The 16,190-nt window shown below is 37.8% G+C and overlaps 1 protein-coding gene across 3 annotated transcripts in view; it reads right to left on the bottom strand.

The window, feature by feature from the left end:
* The window catches only part of LOC108602846 (furin-like protease 1, isoforms 1/1-X/2), a 66,675-nt gene that overhangs the window by 14,650 nt on the left and 35,835 nt on the right, over nucleotides 1-16,190 (bottom strand). The window lies entirely within an intron of this gene.

Genomic DNA, 16,190 nt, shown 5'->3' with positions numbered 1-16,190 from the left:
CACTTTGACTAGGTATCAAGTCTGAGCAGGCAGAAATGTATTTAGTAATTTCACGTTTAGAGAAAGGAAAATAATTATATATCTTTAAAAACAAGAGCTGATACACTTGAAACACATACGACGCTTGCCTGCTGCTCTTACCCCGCTGTCTATATGAAAAATGTAATAATTTGTAGTTACCGATCGTTCTAAAAATTGGTATCATCGCTCAGAAATATTATTTAATTTGTGATTATTCATCTTTTTAAAGATTTGTACGGCCTTAATATATATATTTCGATTGCGGGGAGGGGGAGGAATAAAAAAAATAAAATAACAGCGTAGTGTCCTGGATATAGGAGCACCTACAACCAATTGTTGCCAGCTCATAGCTGAAAACCACGCACTCATACAGACGGACGGACGACGGACAGACCGACAGACGGACAGACAGCATTGCTATATCGACTCAGCTCGTCGACGATCAAGAAATAATACTTAGCGCCACGCCTCCTCTCCGTTACATACATTTGACAACTTCAAAATACCTTTCCATTTTTTACAAAAATGTCAAACGTGAAACAACAATAAAATAACAAGCGATGCCTGATATAGGACACGACATACCAAATTGTTGCTCTCTATAGTTGCTGAAGGCACACCACATCATGACAGACCGGACAACGGACAGCATAATCGACTCAGCTCGTCGACGATCAAGAATATATAAACTTATGGGTCCCCACCCCTTCCCCGTACATACCTCGAGCAACTTCATAATACCCTTTTTCCATTTTTTACCAAAATGTCAAAGTGTATAAAAACAGCTAAAGCGTCAGTCAGCAGCGACGCTGCCGGGGAGGAAATAAAAACAAAAAAGTAAAAGCGATTTGTTTTGGGTATAGGAGCACCGACATTGCTCTAGCTCTATTAGTTGATGAGAAACAGTTGCTCATATATCCAGACGGACGGGAGGACAGACGGTCATGGCTATATCGAAATTTTAAAAAAGGGTATCATGAAGTTGTTCTCTAAGTTGTTGTTTTAAGCAATTAAAAAATATTTAAAATTCTAAAATCAGAACATTCGGATAAATAACTTAGGAATTATTCATATTTTAATTTTCAATATTGACAGCGGGGTGCGCTTGCTGACGCGCCATACAAACGTAGCTGCCGACGCAGGCGTCGCTGCTGACGCTACAGCGAAAACGAGCTGTGACGCGTAACACGTTGGCTGTTTGTGTGTATGTGTTTGTACGTGCGTGCGTGTTTGCTGCTATGCTTTGTCAAAGTGTATATAAAAGTTGGTTGCTCCCAACTTTGATGCGTCCACTTGTTTTTTAAGCGCGTGTGCGTGCTTGCTGTGATGTCCTTGTCAAAGTTAGCTGCGCCCAACTTTAATACATTCGTGTATAGTTTTTTTTTTTTTTTAGTAAAATGTGGCACTCAGAAAAATTTTTTGTGTCTTTAATACTTTTTATGTTTTGAGTACTGATTTTATTCAACATAAAAATTTTATATTTGAGCAAATTTAAATTATCTAATAATACTTTAAGTGCAATTTTAATAAAAACGATTAAGTTTCCTGCTTAAAGGCTAAAAGAGCTAAAATGTGGGCTAGGTTTAAGCTTAGCTTCGAGACTCTGGCTAGCCGCTATTGTACGGAACGTTTGTTGACATATTCAAAAAATCTGTCTTTGTATGTGTGTCAAAAAGTTGGCTGCCAAACAGTTGGGTAAAACTATAGCATACACACACGCATCATTAGGCTCTTTTCAAATGTGGAAGCTGGCCGATAACACACATACATACGTGCATACGAACACAAAATGGTGTTACATACTAGCAGGTACAAGCACAGGCCACTATGGGGAACATTTCCATTTTTCAGATAGTCATTTTTTCAAAGTCTTGAAATTTGTTTTTTTTTTTTGCTATCATCTTTAGAATTCTTCAAACTGTAAAGCTGCATACCAAAAAAGTTTCTATAACCGACCACTGTTAACCCTTACAACTGTTAAGTAAGCTGTTAATGTCGAAATTTTAGCAGCTAATATTCGAATTGATATTGTAACAACTTAAAACATTTTTAATACAACATTTTTCAGGGATATTTATTGTACGGGCTTGTACTATGTGTTTGTAGTAGTAATATTTTGTATCTGTACTTTTAAACGTAATTTTTTGGAAAAAATATCAACTTTGCGTAGACATACAAAGCGTCAATAAAGCCCAATTAATGTGCGTCCAACTGCATGTCGTAGAGCTTTTAATTGTGCTTTAAGGGTCTTAGTCTCAATGTGCACAAATCCGCAAAACCTGCGCAATTTACATTTTTGCAGAGAAAATCCAGCTAACTTTGTATTTTAGTGACTGAATTTGATCAAAATAGTATTATTATTAGTATTTTTTAAAGTAAAACTTTATTTTTATGTATTTAAATGTATTGTAGTCAATAAATATAGATAATCAATTTCTAAATTTAAAAAAAAATAATTTTAACACAATAGTCCGTACCAGGTGACCAGGTGTTAAAGTTTGATCTTGATTTTTGAATCTTTTTTTTGGCCAATATGTCAGAAGCGTTTGGTACGGATATCTCAAGAAACAAAAAAGTTGTTCATACAAGAACATGTATTTTAATCAGTTGTTCCTATGGGAGCTATATGACATAGTTGTTTGATATGAAATGTTTTTGACAAAGTATTAATAGGATAATTAAACAATACTTGTAAGTTTTCGTCCGGATCGCATGAAAAACAACGAACTTACATACCCTAAAAAATTAAAAAAGGCACGGTTTCCTATTGATCTTAGATGACTAATGTAAAAAACAAGACCAAAATATCTTATTCGGTTTTTAGGTTATTATTTTATATTCGAAAAATTGAAATGTTCCCCATAGTGCAGGCTCATGAAGACGCGCCCAGTGTGGTATAAAAGTATGCAACACAATTTATATATGACCACAGCAGGATGTCGCTTTCGATTTGGAACAGCGGAAGAGGTTTCAGCAAGTGTGTCCGTGTGTGTTTCTGTGTGTTTAGCTGACGGCGTGTGTTTGTGCTGATACTTGAGCATTCGAAAACGGACGTAGTCACCAATGTTACGCCTACAATATCCTGACGGTGCAATTCACGTTTACCCCCTCAGTGAGCACTAAAATTTTAATTGCAGCTACTTGCTGTGTACGTGTCAGTCACCGCTGAAAGCTTGTTTCATTTTTAATTTCTTTTTGTGTGGTCTTGTTTTTGTTTCGTCGACTGCTCTCAATCTAGTTTATTAATTTATACTGCACAGCAGCAGAGATAGTTAACAACTCAAACAATTTGATATTCATATCAACTTACAACCTTTTTCAGTATGATGTTAAGTTTATACGCAGCGAAGAAGTTTATTTGACACTTTTTAATATTTTGGGAATAATATTTAACTGCGTAACTGAAAATGGGTTTAAAATTGTACTTATTTATTGAGTGACTGATTTCCATGTCAGTTCGAACTCCTTATTCATCATTGATATCACATGCCTAAACAAGAAAGCGCGTTAAAGTTGGGGCGAATCCCACTCTTATAAACATACTAAGACATCGCAGTAAACACAACGCATCTACAAACACATACACACAAAACAGCTAATGCGTCATAGCTCCTGTTCACTGTAGCGTCAGTAGCGACGCTGTTTATATTGGAAATTGAAATGTGAATATACAATGCCTATGTATAATTTATTTCAGATTTTTCAATTTTTTTTTTGAGTTGTAAAATGTTTTTTTTTAATTTGAGGGGAATGGAAAATTTTTTTTTTTCCCTAAAAATTTAAGCGAATTGATTTGGAAATAGGAGAATTGACTGGTGGCGGGTAAATACGATTATGATTGGGGGTAACGAAGGCTAGGAAGCTAAAATTTGGAAAATTTATTCGTGTATTCGGTAAATTGGCAAGAGATAAAATAGTGAAAATCTATGCATTGTATTTTAAATGCTGAGCAAGTTCATATTCGATTATGCCGCCGATAAATTCGAAAATCCGAATTTTTCAATCCGTTAAAATTAAACGGTATACACAAGATACATTTTTGTGTATGCGGCTTATGTCGCGAAGGGGGAAGGTGAAATGGAAATAGAAAAGAATTGAAAAAATAACTGTTTTTTTTTACTTCAAATATCTAAGTTATCTCTTGAATGCATTATCTATGAAGCAATCGCAGCCCCATACTTATTATTAATTTGATATGCTGATAGACGGGCATAGTATGGACCCAGTTTGTCTTGCTGATCAAGAATATATTTACTTTATGGGGTTTGACAGGCCTCTTAATAAATTAAAGTTATTCCGGGTATTTTCAAATAAACAGTTAGAGCTCGTTTTCTATATAGAAATTTGTAATGTCAATGTTTTACATATATTATTTATGTTAGTGCATGTGTGTGCTGAACAATTCCGATAGAAATGATCAAAATAAATGGATTTATTTTTAATTTACAGGCCGATATTATATTATCAAATTTAAAACGCATTCGATCTCGTACTTCTGCATGTGTCAGACGCGTTTCAAGTGCACTTAGTGTTTTCTATACAAAAGCTTATGGACAAGCCCACATTAGTGGCAAAAACCTTAAAGGTTAAATAAAGAAGGCAGACGCAAACGTATAAAGCGAATCCTGCAGTGATTTAATTAAAAGTGACAATTTTTCACATATTGGACCGCAGCTGCTTGCTGTCGGTCCACTGCCAAAACACCTGACGATCAGCTGTTAACTTCTTGGGATATTACTATCAACAACTCAAACGCAATTTATTTAAGCACAAGCGTTTAGCTCTCGCCCTGCGCTTTGCGCTAGCGAGAGGTTGGTACAGTTTCGCCAATCAATCTGGTGTTGTTTACATTGACTTATTTTCTGTAAATAAGAACAATTGTAATCATGGATAGACTCTCATCGTCGCAGTCGTTGCCTAGCAATAGGCAAGCTAAACTGGAAGAGATGAGAAGAATCGCTGGCGTAAGCCCAGGATCCTTACGCACCCAAATTTACACTGATTACCATAGCGAATTGGCAGCTTCAAAAACTTCATCGATGGTAACAACTAATCGATGGTAACAACTAAATACAAGCGTGACCTGCACGATATCTGTATCTCAAAATAGTTTGATATCCACTGCCACTTATACTGTGGCTTCTACTGTGTGCCCCAATGTTTTGGCTTTGGCTACATCGTCTGCCAACACACCGTTTAACGACCTTTTCTCAACAATGACTCGTAAGAAAAAATGTTCGTTTCAATCCCAGCAGCATACTACCAAGAAGCTAAAAGTCTCGTCAAGTCCACCCAAAAATATGGCCAAAACTAAGCTGAAGGCTACTAAAAGTCCAAGGGATGCACTTGATTATTCGGCATCCACCTCTAAGGCAGCGGCACTGAGCAGTAATCGCTTTGCAGCTCTGGACGAAGAAGCTAGCAATGTAATGCAGTTGGACTTGTCCGAAATTGGCTCTGATGACGAGCAAGAAACAAATGTGGATGGAAATGATATTGGGCAACCCCAAAAAACGCTCGCTAAGCCTCCGGCTATATGCGTGCCTAATGTTGATAACCTCATAAGTATGGAGATGGCATTGGACTCAAGCGTTGGTGCCAACAATTATAGTATTCGCACCTCAAAGTTCGGTGTGTCGAGAATATATACGGCCAACTCTGATGCCTTTCGAACGACGGTTAAGCAATTAAAAACGCTTAATTGTCAGTACTGGCACCACCAACTTAAGGAAGACAAGCCTTATAGGGTTGTCATGAAAGGAATCAATGCCAGCGTGCCCACAACCAATATCAAAACCGCATTGGAACAACTTGGTTTTGAAGCCCTCAATATTTACTGTCCAAGAAAGGCAGATTGGCGCAATATTGAAATTAACGCAGAAGATGATGAAGCGACGACTAATTTCAAGACACGCCAAAATCTATTTTTCGTCAACTTAAAGCAAGGACCACAAGCGTCAGAGGCCTTAAAACTAAACAAACTTGGCAAGTATAGGATTTCTGTTGAGCGCGCTTCTCGCAGAAACGAAGTTTTGCAATGCATGAAATGTCATATGTTCGGTCATTCCAAAAGCTACTGCTTTCAAGAGCCTATTTGTGGCAAGTGCGCTGGCTCGCATGCGACTGGCTCCGCACTATGCTCCAGTGACAATTATTTGTGCATCAACTGTGGGGGTGATCATGCTTCTACAGACAAGAAATGTCCAGTCAGGGCAGAAAAAAGCAGAATGCTTAGACCAAAGCCAAGGCTCCCAGCCTCTAGCAACATTTCGCGATCGAAACACAGCCAGGACATCTCACGGAGTTTCATCCCTGCTAAGATTGTTAGCAGCAACATTATCCTACGCTGACGTAGCTCGCCCCAACCGGGACTCAACCTGGGCCAAGCACTATGAAACATACCCAACGAGAACCAAACGTGCCGCCATGACAATAAATTCCAGGCACTGGAGAACTCCATAAGGGAGATCAACTCAAGAATGGACCAATTATTTAAGTTGGTCCAAGAAACCTTGGAGGCAAACAATGCATTTCGAGAACTGGTCCAGGTTCTGATTTCCCGCATGTCAAAATGATGCAACCCACTATAAAAATCGGATTGTGGAACGCACGGGGACTAGCTAAGGGCTCTGAAGAGCTCCGCCTATTCCTCAGTGCACATAATATAGATGTAATGCTTTCCACAGAAACACACTTGAAAGAAGGACAGCGTATATTTCTGCCAGGATATTCTTCCATCCACACCTTCCATCCCAGTGGTAACGCCAAAGGTGGCGCCTCAGTCATTGTACGCTCCACATTAAGCTACACTCCCCAGCCTTCTATCACTACTATGGACAGACAAATAGCGAGAGTGAATCTACTAACATCGGTGGGACTCGTGGAAATTGCGGCAGTGTATCTCCCACAAAATGAACCCTGGACCAGGACGGGTTTTGAATCCCTGTTCGCCGAGCTGGGAAACAAATTCATTGCTGGAGGTGACTACAATGCCAAACATGCATGGTGGGGCCCCAGGAGTGGAAACCCAAGTGCCTACTCCAGAGGCAAACTGCTGCAAGAAGTCATAGCGAATAGCAGGTACCAAATTGTTGCAACGGGAGAGCCTACCTTCTATTATACAACCCCCAAATTACACCATCAGCAATAGATTTTTTTTGTAACCAATGGCATTAATAACAATAGGATACAAGTCCGAACGCTCCACGAACTTTCTTCGGATCACACTCCCCTACTGGCTGAAGTGTTTGCTACGCCGTCAAGGAAGCCTGTACGCGATCGTATACTCGCTCGTGGTGCTGATATACGAATCTTCAAGGCGTATCTGGAGGAGCAGTTGGACATCAACATGGATATCCAAGGGGAAGAAGATATTGACAACGCCATCAATATTTTCATGAATCAGCTCACACAAGCAGCAACAAGAGCTGGTCCGAGAAACCGACAATATGTGGATGAGCAAAGACAGCTTCAGCTTCCTCCTGTTGTCATCGCACTCCTCCGTTTGAAACGCAAAGTTAGAAGAAAGTACGCTAGAACTGGAGATGCTCGAATCCAGCAGATCCACAATATCGTCTACACAAAGTACTCGCCCTCAGGAAACAAATGCAAATTGGGAACTTGCTCGACAGCTTAGGGACAGATGCCTCAACCAATTACTCCCTGTGGCAAATAACTAAAAGGTACAAGACGCTACCCACTACAAAGTCAGCTTTTCGGGATCCTGCAGGAGGCTGGTGCCGCACTAGTCGTGAAAAGGCAGAAGTATTTGCGAACAATTTAGAGCAGCGTTTTAGGCCACACGACTTTGCGCCAGAGAGCAATCGCCGAATGATTGCTGAATCACTGGAAACGCCGTTCCAAATGGCTTTGCCTGCAGATTCTGTCACGTTGAACGAAGTGAAACATATTGTATCGAAGTTAAAAACTAAGAAAGCTCCAGGCGAGGACTTGCTGGACAACCGGACCATCAGGCTACTTCCAGACCAAGCTCTGCTGTTCTTGGTCCACATCTTCAACAGCATTTTGCGCGTGGGATACTTTCCGAGAGCTTGGAAGTCGGCGAGCATTATCATGATACTAAAGCCAGGAAAGCAACCATCAAATGTGGACTCATAGCGGCCTATCAGTCTTCTTCCTGCTTTAGGTAAAATAATGGAGAGGCTGATCCTGAACAGAATGCTGAGCGTTGAGGCTGTTACCAGTGCGATGCCCAAGTTCCAGTTTGGCTTTCGAAGACAGCATGGCACCCCAGAGCAACTACACAGAGTTGTCAACTTTGCGCTGGAGGCCTTGGAGGAGAAAGAGTACGCGGTGGCTGCTTTCTTAGACATCCAACAAGCGTTTGACAGAGTGTGGCATCCTGGACTTCTCCACAAAGCCAAGAAATTGTTAACACCACAGCTGTTTTTGCTAATAAGGAGCTTTCTAGAAGGACGCTCTTTTCATGTGGCGATCGAGGGTTATAAGTCGTCGACCAAATCAATAGAAGCCGGTGTTCCACAAGGTAGTGTGCTTGGCCCTACATTGTATACAATGTTCTCTGCCGACATGCCAACTCACTCATCAATCACATCACTTGCACAAGGGGATACACTGGTAGCAACCTATGCTGACGACACCGCAGTGCTCACCAAAAACAGTTCCATATATCTGGCCAAAACTGGTTTACAAGAATATCTGGATGCTTTTCAGGAATGGACCAGAAATTGGAACGTGAGCATCAGAGAAATGCACCAATATGACCTTTGCAAATCGGGTACAGAGCTGCCCGATTGTCACGCTTAATGGTAGTGAGTTAACCCACTCTTCGTCTCACAAATACCTAGGAGTCACTTTAGACAGAAGGCTTAAATTCGATAGACATGTCAAGTCGCTAGTGCATGCCTATAAAAACAAAATAAATCGAATGTCCTGGCTCCTCTCTGCTAAAAACAAACTGTCGCTGGATAATAAGGTGCGAATTTACAAGTGCATCTTAGCTCCGAGCTTATTTTACGCAATACAGGTGTACGGTATCGCAGCGAAAACACACCTCAACAAAATACGAGTTCTGCAAGCCAAGACGTTGAGGAGGATCACAGGAGCTCCATGGTACATGAGAACCGCGGACATCGAGCGCGACCCCAAAGTACCAAAAATTGGCGACAGAATCCAAGCAATTGCCAAAAAATATACGGAGCGACTTGGAGCTCATCCGAACAGCCTAGCTAGACGCCTAACGCCGAGTCATCGCACAACAGTCAGGAGAAGATTAAAACGACACCACCCTCAAGACCTGCTGGCTCGGGTCTTGACCTGATAATCTTATATCCGCTTATATCCTAGGCACTAATATCCTCAATTTATATTCAATTTATATCTATTATGTTTGTTCATAATTATTCCTTTGTTATTATTATTATTATTCTGATTTGTTTAAGTTGCCCAATTAGGTAACAGTGCACATATCCTTGATATAATTTCTTAATATAAAAAAAAAAAAAAAAAAAAAAAAAAAAAATTTATAACGGCGCGGGGGCTTTATAGACTTTCAATTTGTCTTGCTGATTAAGAATATATATCCTTTATAGTGCGCTTTTAATTTTTCTATACTTTTGAAAATCTCAAATGGTAAGAAAACCTTTGCTATGAGACAGAAACTAAAAAATAAAATTTTCTCCTTTATTGTTGCAACTCCTCTCCCTCATGCTGCCTGTCACGCACAAATCTTGTCTGCCTAAATAATAAGACCCTTTTCTAAAGAAAATATGTAAAATATTTGATTTATCCGTTTTTTTCGATGAGATCTTGTTAACAGCAAACAATAAGTTGAGTTTATTTGTGTTTTGCCATGTCCACTGTTTGCACATATATTATATTAGATTAGATTATTGGCAGGGTTATAGCTAGCCAATATGTAAGCTTACCAGAAGACTTAGTTGCCCGAGGGGTAATTGCGATAAGGAAATCTACCCTCAGTCACAAATAGACTTTACGATGGAGATTCTTTAGGAATGAGTTTTCTTTTTGCAACCAGGTAGGCCGGCTCACCCTCAAGACTCAAGTACAACCCTCGCACAAATGCATTTCAAGATGTCCCGTGTGGGTAGAGAACAAGGGTTGCGGGAACAGAAACACTCTTTGCTAAAGCAAGAGATCAGCTGCTTGTACGTTTGTTCCGACTTGGGTGCTGTTCTTGTGGCAATTTGGGAGCAATATCTTTTCGCAAAGGTATATCGCTTACACTCACAAGGGTTGCTTGTCGATAAGATAAGAAAGCTGTTATGTTGCGTAGCTTTTTTATACTATGTCGTAAATACCCAAAGAAAGAAATACTTAGAATTCACGCTTCTAGCGGTTAAAAACTGTGAAATGATATGAAAAGCGTAAGTTATATACAAGTGGGACATTCTTTCAAAATTAATAATAAATATGATTGACGTTAAATTTAAATCAATCAATGAATATGCACAATATCCATTTATATATTTGGATACTCTTAACCACAGACACACAAACACAGTGAAAATGAACCGATAGTATTTGCATTTGTATATATATGTATATTTATATATAAAAATAATATGCACGTATGAAATTTCATGTTCTGCTGCATTTTAATTGATGCTATTGAGTGTGGCAACATTAACTTAAATTGAAATCGCATAATTTCGCAATTTTCTGGGCATTTAAATCATTTATGTATAAACGAATGTAAGATATTGACAATTACAGATGTTCAGGAATTTACACACTTTTGTAATGTAAGTGAATTCTGAAATTAAATATGGATAATTTTTCATGGCACAGTTGATTGCAATTGCATGTGGTGTATATGTATATATGCATGTATGCATATAAATATTTTTTTCATTAATTAAACACAAATTAAGTGTATTCCATGTTATTATTTCAAACAGTACCAGCAGGTGCTCAATACATATGTAAGTGTTGTTTAACTGCAAGAACTGTCACCGAATTCTGAAAAAAACCAATTAAATTGAAGTCGCAGTTAATTTTTGAAACGAGTCGAAGCTTTTATCCAGTCTGAGCCAACAGTTCCGTTTTCACAACAGGCAACTCCTTCCATATATGCGTGTCCTGTACGCTTGGGGCTTATTGACTTTTGAAAGGCCTTTATTCTTCAAAAGATGCTTACGCTGTATACGGTAGAGGAGTTTCTTAAACACGTTTTAGTTCCCAAAAGAATTTGCATATCTATCTCATATTTAGTTTACTGCTTATATTGACTGCACAATAATTTACTAAACAATTGCATGCTTTTATGAAGAATTTGCATGCATTGTGCACACAACATGTGTGGTAGTACAATGCGGATGAATTGGATGCCTTGAGAGATATTGCAGCTCCATTGAAATTGCTCGACGCATTCAAGTGGATAGAAAAACAATGAAGCCAAGCGAGCTAACGAAACCTAGCCAAGACAAGCCATAGCAAACCGAATATGCGAGACCTCTTGACTGGAACAGCAAAACCACTTTCTTTCTGGTATGCAAACTATCTACTCAGATGCTGAGAATTTAATGGGTATGCATATAAATGCACGAGCATATGTACATGTTAAGCATAATCTGCAAGTTTCGCTACCGTCATATTTAGTAATAATATATGTACATTATAAGTGTATTTTGTTTTATAGCTTTACTTCACTCATGGTTATCATAATTAAGAGCCAAAAGTTATGAGTTCTTGGTTTGGTGTTGGTGTTGAACCCTCAATATTATCATCGCTGAACAACAAATATTGTTGACGTTGGTTAAATGCCAACGCATCGACTTCAATTCATTGATGACTAGTGCGCGCTACGTAGCTTCCATGCAAGTTTCCAAATATTTTTGCATTTCAATTACCAGCATCAGCATTGGGCATCAGCCACGTAATTTGCACCCACAATGCAGTACTGTGCGGAAAAAAGAGATATAGAGAGAAAGACGGTAGCTTCGCTTGTGGCCCCTCCAAATTGATTGCACTTGTTGTCTGCTTCAAGCTTCCGTAAGGACAGCAGCTTTTCAGTTCGAAGTAAGAGGCAAGAAGATGCTTCGAGCCAAATGAAAGGGGCATTCGACTGATGATGACCCCATTTGCCCCAGTAATGATGCCACTTTCTGGCTCTGGACTTTAGTCGCTAGTCAGGGCGCTTAACGCCTGAAAATCGATATAATGCTATCACAAGTCTAAATCACTCTGTCTGTCTGTATTCTACCGTTCGTTCTCTCTTTATATGCAAAGGGCTTTGCGCCTCTACCAAAACTTTCAAATTGTCCGACGTACTTGGGTGATTTTTAGCATACCATGAAATGCGAAATTTCTTGCTGGTTGCCATTTGCCAAAGCAATTGCTATTGGTATTGAATGTTTGGCGTCTCTGGGTATTCGGTGTACGGTAATCAGTAATAAGTTGTTGTTGTTGTTACATGCTTTGATGTATTTTAAACGAATTCGCTTGTTGTCTCTGTTGGCAACAAAATAGATTCGTTAGGTTTTGTAATCTGTTGCTCGTTAGCAAAAATTGATTGAAATTAGGTTGGGTTTCTTTTGTTATCTCATTTGATTTGTCTGGTGAATAAGTAAAGTGCATGCGGGTCCTAAGAAAAACGACCATATTAATACGAATAAATCAAGTAGGTCGACTTAGCCTATCTATGATATTTTAAAAGCCCTAAATGAATGTTCGTGCACGTCAACAAAACTAAGACATGTTGCATACTTCAAGGCGCACGCATGCCAGCCCAGGTATGTGAATATGAACATTGCACCTCAAAGACACAAATACCTTGGAGCAAGCATATATAAAAGCGAGTTGGAGAGTTGGAGCAAGAACATGAGGGAAATGCTATTCATAATAAAAAAATGTGTAAATGTAAAGGTGGAAATGTCATGATTGAAATTTTCAAATAATTTCCGTAAAAAATTTAAGCAATTTTGCAAACTGGCTCTTTACCTCTGTGTGTGTATGGCAAAAGTATTTGCAAGCACCGGAAACTTGACTCGGATGTTGGCTAAGCCACATCCCAATGCGTTTTCAATTTCCGGTGTGAGCTGCGGCTGCCATGTAATTGCCAGGACGTGTGAAACACGCGAAAATGAAAAATTCGTCTTTACACACACACGCGCGCGCGCGCTCACACAATCAAACAGAAACACTTAGATTGTTGCATTGCATGATGGCACAATGGCAACATAAGTTGACTGCGACATAAAAAGAAAGCGGCAGCAGTGAAGTTGGAAAATTAAATGGATACCAAGGTGTGTTAATGCCTACATAGCACTATGGGAAAAATTACCAGTTTATGAGGTCAAAATTAATAACACAAAAACGGAGCAAGATATTTCAGTTTGGTTTTTTGCATTAGGCTTATGTGACCGTAAGCTATTATACTTTAAAAAATTGTTGGCGTGGCACCGCCCCTTTGGGTAAAAAAAACAAAATTTTTTTTTAATTTTAACAACAATATATTAAATCAATATAGCACATGCTAAAATAATTTTTTAGGTTATTTTTTTGACGACAGTGGGCGTGGCATGCATTAAAAATACTTAAAATTGGATTTACAATGCTTTCGCACTGTGCTCAAGCGGTAGCAAAAATTTTTTGATTTCATCCATTAAAGCTTTTATTTGAGTTTCTAATTGTGTCTCAGGTATGGTAGCTGTGAAAAATTAAAAAAAAAGCCCTCCCTTTTGTTTTTCTGAACCGCTTAATGCCATTTTCCACACAAATCTCCATTTTCAAATCTGAGGTTATGTCCTAAAAACTTAAATATCTCGGAAAGTGGTTAAAAGTGGCTTTTCTAACTATATCCATTTAAAAGAGAATTAAAAAATCTACAAAACCGAATATATTTCATTGATGGACTCCTCTGGACTCATTTTGAATATCTATTAATTTCTTTATTTGTAAGACTGCCTACACATTTCTCATTATTCTGGGAACAGCAAGAGTGATTTTAACATTTGAAATTCGCAAATACATAATAAAAGCCTCACTTCATCGAATGCATTTCAAAAATTGTACTTTTATCGCTTATTTGTTAGTTTTTGATGATTTTATAAATTGCATACAAAACTTAGCAAGTTCAAACGCACGTGCTTTGCTATTGCAACAGCTGTGTTTGACAGCTGATATCTTTGTAGTGGCGCCATCTATTGAAATTTCTGGTACGCAACATTAATAATAAATCTTTCTAGAATTCTAAAGATGTTCGCAAAAAAAAATGACTTTATATACTTTATATATATGGAAATTACTGAATTGAGATTACTGAGGCTTTCAATCCAACTGTTGATTGAGTATTTTAAATTATTTTGCAGCTGCTGGAAACACTGGAAAAGAACCTACGACAGTCATTAAAGATAAATAACCTGCTAGCCACTTCACAAGTGAAGGCCTACATAAAGTTTTTATGCAACAACTGGGTTTAGAAATTCTCTAAAAAGTTTTAAAGATCGTTAGCTTTTTGTTATTTGTAACTCCACATAATTTCTTTTTTTAATTTTTATTTTTATTAACCAGGTACTGTAAGAAAGAATTGAAATGATTAAGCTCACTTAATTTTATTTATTTATTTCTTTTTGTGTTTCATTACTTATGAGCATTACAACTTGTAACTTATCAATGCAAGCAAGTCATTATGAATTTTTGGACAAACAAATTTAACAAATTGATGCTCACACCCTTAAAGCAATCCTCACCAATCCGCGTTGTTCTTTGCAAAACAACAAATGTAAAACGAATTGTAAATTGCGGACTGCAAAATGAAATGCAAGAGCCCACGGGATAATATTAGTGTAATCAAAATTGGAGAATTTGTATTGCAATACATAAATCAATACATATGTCTATATAACTCACATACATATGTGTATACGAAGGGTAGTTTGAACCTAAATAATTTATACATACAAAAAAGAATAATGAAAATTGCAAATTTGTATTTGGATTGCAATGAAAATATTATTTGCTGACAGTTGTGGTTGGTGGGAAATATGCACTTAGCGGCTGATTTTCTTTATGGAAAATTGAATTGAACATGAATTTCTTTTATAGCATCGCTAAAACTAATTACATAATTATTTCAATTAATTAATTGCAAGCACTAAACATTCTGTGTGACTTAATACATACCTAATTGAAATGCTACCTTAGCACAAACTGTTTGATTCATTTCAAACTCATTACTTTCCATTACTTATGTTTGTAAATTAATTATTACCAGTAGCTCAATAATTCGTAATAAATTTAAATACTAATCATTAGTTAACTGATATGTTTTGGGTTAGTCCATATTGCTCATTCAGCATTAAATATGGTGTTTGGTACATATGTGCGAGTAAGATGAATGAATTTCTTAAGCCGGAACATTAGCTGCTAGCAACGCACATACACGTGCATGTATAACTTTTCTGTCTGAATTGTTTATAGATAATTTATGTTTATGGCAGAAGCTCGTGGCGATGACAGAACAGCGGAGGTGGATTCTCTTTTAATTTCCTAAAATAATAAAAAATTAAAATGCCTGAAAATTAAATTAGGAAAATGGAAATTGGATTCATAAATTTATATGTTAATACAAATTAATCCATACATGAGAATTTACCCAAACTGTAAACGCATATAAGATGCTAAGAATTTTGTATTGTTCCATGCCAATTTGCTTATATTACATATTACATCACACAAATGTAATCAAGCAGTAATATCAAAGTTAATTTTAAGTGATTTTAGCATCTCTGTAGCGCACGATCCGACATCTGTGGCACCCTGGTACAGAACTATTTCTGAAACAACGTAGTAAAATCTCAGCTGCATGTAAGGCCAAGTGTCAAAAGGGTACAAAGCAGTGTAGACAAACCAAAAGCATAAAAATTAAGCTCTTGCATATTGGCAAGTGCGCAGCTGGCTGACTAACACTATCAGTTACACAAGTTGAAGTTGTGCGTGCTCAGTGAGTGTCAGTGAATTATTTTACGAAAAATGAGAAAACAGAGCTGATGTGAGAGATGCAACTTCAACAAGGACATTTCCACTACAGTCAGTGTCAGTGAACGCTATCGCTCTATCTCTTTTATATCAAGTGCCAACTTTCTGCCCAATGTATTTGAAACTTTGTTTAGTTGTTAGTGACAGTTCATATAGAACGCAGCTGTCAAATGATTTCTTATTTTTTT

This window comes from Drosophila busckii, unplaced genomic scaffold, assembly GCF_011750605.1.
Source record: "Drosophila busckii strain San Diego stock center, stock number 13000-0081.31 unplaced genomic scaffold, ASM1175060v1 hic_scaffold_35, whole genome shotgun sequence".
Classification (NCBI taxonomy): domain Eukaryota; kingdom Metazoa; phylum Arthropoda; class Insecta; order Diptera; family Drosophilidae; genus Drosophila; species Drosophila busckii.
Note: the sequence above shows the minus strand (reverse complement) of the source record. Positions and strands in the feature narration are given on the sequence as shown.